Below are 6,369 nucleotides of genomic sequence, written 5' to 3'. Positions count from 1 at the left end.
GTGCCTGGGTGGCTCAGTTGGCTAAGCGTCTGCCTTTGGCTCAGGTCATGATCCTAGAGTCCAGGGATAGAGCCCCACAAAGGACTCCTTGCTCGGTGGGGAGTCTGCTTCTCTCCCTCTGCCCTTCACCCTGCTCGTGCGCATGCTCTCGCTCTCTCTCCCTCTCTCTCAAACAAATAAATAAATCTAAAAAAAAAAAAAAAAAGATTAACTTGTATTTAATCCTTCTTTCTTATTCTCCAGGTAAAAATATTGATTTCTACCTATAAAGAGTATGGTAGTATGGTATATGGCATTCAACTATAATATCACACTAGTTGTCCTCCAAGTGAGGAATAAGTGAAGATATTCCAAGATAAACAAAAACTGAGGGAGCCATGACCACTAGATCTTCCCTGTAAGAAATGCTCAAGAGAGTCCCACAGGTGAAATGAAAGGACACTGAACAGTAACTCAAAACCATATGGAAGGCGCCTGGGTGGCTCAGATGGTTAAGCGTCTGCCTTTGGCTCAGGTCATGATCTCAGGGTCCTGGGATCGAGTCCCGCATCGGGCTCCCTGCTCCTTGGGAGCCTGCTTCTCCCTCTGCCTCTCTCTCTCTCTGTCTCTCATGAATAAATAAATAAAATCTTTAAAAAAACAAAAAACCATGTGGAAAAATAAGATCTCAATAAAGGTAATACATGAGCAATTAAAAGTCAAGTGTTATTAAAAAAATTTTTTTAATTATTAGTGTAAGAGCTAGTATTACTGTAACTTTGGTTTATAACTCTGTATTATGTTTTGTAAACGATTTAAGAGACTAATGCATTTTAAAAGTCTTTAGTTTGGGATGCCTGGATGGCTCAGTCAGTTAAGTATCTGACTTTGGCTCAGGTCATGATTCCAGGGTCCTGGGATCAAGTACTGCATCGGGCTCCTTGCTCAGCGGGGAGCCTGCTTCTCCCTCTGTCTGCCACTTCCCCTGCTTGTGCTCTCTGTTACTTACTCTCTTTCTCTCTCTCTGACAAAGAAATAAATAAAATCTTAAAAAAAAATTTTTTTTTAAAGTTTGCGTTTGTTTTGGACACACATAGTATAAAGTAATTTGTGACCAAAAGACGGGACAGAGCTGTAAAGAAGCAGAGTTTTTGTACATTATTGAAGTTAAGCTGGTACAAATTCAAATTAAAGTGTTATAATTTTAGAATGTAAATGTAATCCCCATGGTAACCACAAAGAAAATTTCTATAGAATATACATAAAAGGAAATAAGAATTTGAACATATTACTACAAAAAGTCAAGTAAACACAAAAGAAGACAGTAATGCAAGAAATGACGGACAAAAAATTATAAGGCATAAAGAAAACAACATAATGACAAAGTCCTTCCTTAATAATTGGTTCAAATGTAAATGGATTAAACTCTCTACTCAAAAGACAAAGACTGGAAGAATGGATTATAAACACAAAATCCAGGGCACCTGTGTGGCTCAGTCAGTTAAGCATCTGCCTTCGGCTCAGGTCATGATCCCAGCATCCTGGGATCGAGCGCCGCATCAGGCTCCCTACTCAGTGGGGAGCCTGCTTCTCCCTCTCCATCTACCTGCTGCTCCCCGTGCTTGTACTCTCTGTGTCAAATAAATAAATAAAATCTTAAAAAAATAATATTTTATTTATTTATTTGAGAGAGAGAATGAGATAGAGAGAGAGAGCATGAGAGGGGGGAGGGTCAGAGGGAGAAGCAGGCTCCCTGCCGAGCAGGGAGCCCGATGCGGGACTCGATCCCGGGACTCCAGGATCATGACCTGAGCCGAAGGCAGCCGCCCAACCAACTGAGCCACCCAGGCGCCCATAAATCTTAAAAAAATAAAACACAAGATCTAAATATATGCTGTATATAAGAGACTCACTTGAGATCCAAAGACCAAACAAGCTGAAAATAAAAAGAAGATATTCCATAGGAATAATAACCAAAAGAGAGCAAGAATGGCTATATTAACATCAGACAAAATAGATTTAAGTCAAAAGAACTTACAAGAGAGAAAGAAGAACATTAAATATTAATAATAGGTTCAATACAACAAGACAATATATAACAATTACAAACATTTACACACCTAATGACAAACCATCAAAATGTTTGAAGCAAAAACTGACATAACTGAAGAGAGAGAGACAGTTCTACAGTAATAGTTGGAGACTTCAATAGCCCACTCACAACAATGGATAAAACAACTAAACAGAAGATAAATAAGGAAATGAAGGACTTAACACAATAACGCAACTAGATCTAACAGGCATATACAGAACACTACCCAACAACAACAGAATACACATCCTCTTTAAGTTCACATGAAACATTTTCCAGGAAAACCAGTGTAGGTCACAAATCAAGTCTCAATAGATTAAAAAAAAATAAATGTCAAAGTATCTTCTCTGGCCACAGTGGGATGAAATTAGGAACCAATAACAAGGGGCGCCTGGCTGGCTCAGTCAGTGAGTGTGTGACTCTTGCTCTCAGGGTTGTGAGTTCAAGCCCCAAGCTGGGTGTACAGATTACTTATAAATAAAATCTTTAAAAAAAAAAAAAAAAGGAAGGAAAACAGAAAAATCCACAAAATTATAGAAATTAAACAACACACTTTTAAGCAACCGATGGATCAAAGAACTCAGAAGGGAAATTAGAAATACTTAGAGACAAATGAGGGGCTCAGTTGGTTAAGCAACCGACTCCTGATTTTGGCTCAGGTCATGATCTCAGGGTCATGGGATCAAGGCCTATGTCGGGCTTCATGCTGAAGGGGGAGCCTGCTTTGGATTCTCTCTCTCCCTCTGTCCCCTCCCCCTGCTTGTGCGCACGTTCACTCTCTTTCTCTCGGAAGGAAGGAAGGAAGGAAGGAAGGAAGGAAGGAAGGAAGGAAGGAAGGAAGGAAGGAGGGAGGGAGGGAGGGAAGGACTCAGATAGAAATGAAAGTGAAAATACAACTTGCCAAAACATGGGATGCAGAGAAGGCAGTGCAAAGGGAGAAATTTATAGCTATAAACACATTCAAAAACAAGAAAAATCTCAGATCAACAACCTAACTTTATAACTTAAAGAACTAGAAAAAGAAGAAAGAACTAAACTCAAAGCTAGGAGAATGAAGGAAATAATAAAGACTACAGCAGAGATAAATGAAATTGAGACTAGTAAATGGGGCACCTGACTGGCTCAGTTGTGGGAGTCGCATGCTTGATCTCAGGGTTGTGAGTTTGAGTTCCACATTGGGTGTAGAGATTGTTTAAAAATAAAATTTAAAAAAATTAATTCAAAATGGACCAAGGGCTTAAATCTAACACAATAAAGACTAAAACAATAAGACTAAAAAAAAAATAGTACAAAAGCTTTACCACACTGGATTCAGAAATGATTTCTTGGATAGGTCAGCAACAACAAAAATAGCCAAATTGGATTTCATGAAAATTTAAAAAAATTTGTGTATCAAAAGACACTAGCAACAGAGCAAAAAAGCAACTCACAGAATGGGAGAAAATATTTGCATATCATATATCTGATAAGAGATTAATATGCAGAGTATATAAAGAACTCCTAAAACTCAACAACAAAAAACAAACAACCTAATTCAAAAATGGGTAAAGGATTTGAATAAACATTTCTCCAAAGAGGATATACAAATGGCGAGCAAGCCATGAAAAGATATTTGACGTCACTAATCAGCAGGGAAATGCACATCACAACCACAAAAAATATCAGCCCATACCCAGTAGGATGGCTTCTCCTGAAAACACAAAAAATAACAAGTGTTAGCCAGGATGTGGAGAAATTAGGACCCTTGTGCACTACTGGTAGGAATGTAAAATGGTACAGTCACCACGGAAAACAATATGCAGTTCCTCAAAAAAAAAAAACCAGAATTACCATATGATCCAGCAATTCTACTTCTGGGTGTATACCCAAAAAAATTGAAAGCAGGGTCTCAAAGAGATATTTGTACACTCACGTTCATAGCATTACTCACAACAGCTAAAACATGGAAGCAACCCAAGTGTTCATTGACAGATGAAAAGATAAACAAAATGTGGTCTACACACATAATGGAATATTATTCAGTCATTAAAAGGAAGGAAATTCTGCAATATGCTACGATGTGGATGAAACGTGAAGACATTACGCTAAGTGAAATAAGTCAGTCACGAAAAAACAAATACTCGGGCACCTGTGTGGTGCAGTCGGTTAAGCAACTGACTCTTGGTTTTGGCTCAGGTCGCTATCTCAGGGCCATGAGATGGAGCCTCCTCTCGTCATCGGGCTCTGGGCACGGAGTCTGCTTAAGACTCTCTCTCCCTCTCCCTCTGCCCTTCCCCCCATGCGCGCACACTCTCTCTCTTTCAAATAAATAAATAATCTTTTTTAAAAATGCTGTATGATTCCACATATCAGGTGCTTAGGGTAGTCAAAATCACAAAAACAAAGTATAATCGTGTCTGCTGGAGGGTGGGAGGAGAGGAGAAGGGGAGTTTCATTTAATGGGTATAGAGTGTCCATTCTTCAAGATGAAAAGAGTTCTGGAGAGGGACGGTGGTGATGGTTGCACGACAAGATGAATGTACTTCATACCACACAATTATACACTTACATGGTAAATTCATTTTATGTGTATTTTACTATAATGTTTAAATATTAATCTCAGCCTGAATGGAACACGAGCTGACAGAGGTTTTGATTTCTTTGAGCATCACAGAGAGACTCGGTGAATAAAGCAATCCGTAGGAAACCCCACCCACTGTGTTCTTATCCCAACTGTCACAGGCTCTTTGGTGACCTTGGGATAACACACATAAGCATCCCAGAAGTAATAAGCAAATCTTAGAAGGTTGCTTCCATTTAACACAACAAGTATTTACCGAATTATCTACCATGGGCAAATTATCAGGTTAAAAAAGCACACAGTAGTACAGCAAATTAAAGCAGGGATATAATTAAGAATGAAGTCTGCCAGCGGCCTTAAGCAGTCCTTGGATGTTTGGAACTCTGGCCCTAACTGTAGGATGTGGATACCTTTTAAGTCTAGAGTATTCATCACTCACACACACACATTCAGTGGAGACAAGCAATAACTTATATTCAGTCGCTTCCCTTCCCATAAAGTACTGTGGAATGCTGGGGCGCCCGGGTGGCTTAGTCAGTTGAGCAACTGACTTTTGGTTTGGGCTCAGGTCATGATCTCAGGGTCCAGGGATGGAGCTCCCACTGGGGCTCAGCGGGGAGTCGGCTTGAGATTTTTCTCTCTCCCTCTGCCCCTCCCCCAACTCATGCTCACACACACACACTCTCTCTCTCTCAAATAAAATAAATAGGGGTGCCTGGGTGGTGCAGCCCGTTAAGTGGCCGACTCTCGATTTCCACTCAGGTCATGATATTGGGGTCATGGGATTCAGCTCTGTGTCCGGCTCTGCGCTCAGCAAGGGGTCTACTTAAGTTTCTCCCTCTTCCTCTGCCCCTCCCCACCTCTAAAATGAATAAATAGATATTTTAAAAAATAAAATCTTTTTTAAAAAAAGAATTGTAGAGTGTTTCAGAAATATATTTGCAATGTATTTGTAATAATATTTGCAATATATTTGTAATAATTAATTACAATTAACGAAGCAAAACCTCTTAAGAATGTAGCTGTCTCTACCATATAATGCAATGAAACAGTGTAACTTGAAAGTCAGTATGGTCAGAGAAAGACTAAGAATTATGTAAAATAACCCAGGAGTTTAGAGGTTAAGTCCACAGCCCACATGATGCACTCTTTATAGAGGTGTCCCCCTACTGTCAAAAAAAAAAAAAGGCTAAATTGTTTTTTAATCACAGAAGTATTCAGTATGTTGAATAGAAAGCAAGTAGTTAAAAACTGAAGTAAACAGCAAAAGTTTCCCATCATCCTTATTAGCTCAATTTTAAGTTTGACAGACATTTAATATACTTTTAGAAACATTATATACTTAAAATATAAATCAAGTATTATATATACTGCAACTCCCACTTCCCCCACTTGCCATAAATCGGACATCTGTATCCCAAGCTAGTCCTTTTTGCATTTTGGGTTAATATCTTGTTTTAAATTACAAAATACAGGCTTTTGAGAAACCAAAACCTATAATTATGTATAAGGAAAATATTTCTAATTCTTTCTACCCTATGATGGTCAAATTTTGTGTCAAGTTGGCTAGGCTATGGTGTCATCGTATGGCAAACACTAGATGTCGCTGTGAAGATATTTTGTAGATGTGAGTACCATCCATAATCAGTTAACTTTAAGATTACACTCCATGATATGGTGGGCCCTGTCTAATCAGTTAAAGGCTTCAAGAGAAAAAAACAAAACAAAACTGAGGTTT

This window comes from Phoca vitulina, unplaced genomic scaffold, assembly GCF_004348235.1.
Source record: "Phoca vitulina isolate PV1807 unplaced genomic scaffold, GSC_HSeal_1.0 scaffold5, whole genome shotgun sequence".
Taxonomy (NCBI): domain Eukaryota; kingdom Metazoa; phylum Chordata; class Mammalia; order Carnivora; family Phocidae; genus Phoca; species Phoca vitulina.
Note: the sequence above shows the minus strand (reverse complement) of the source record.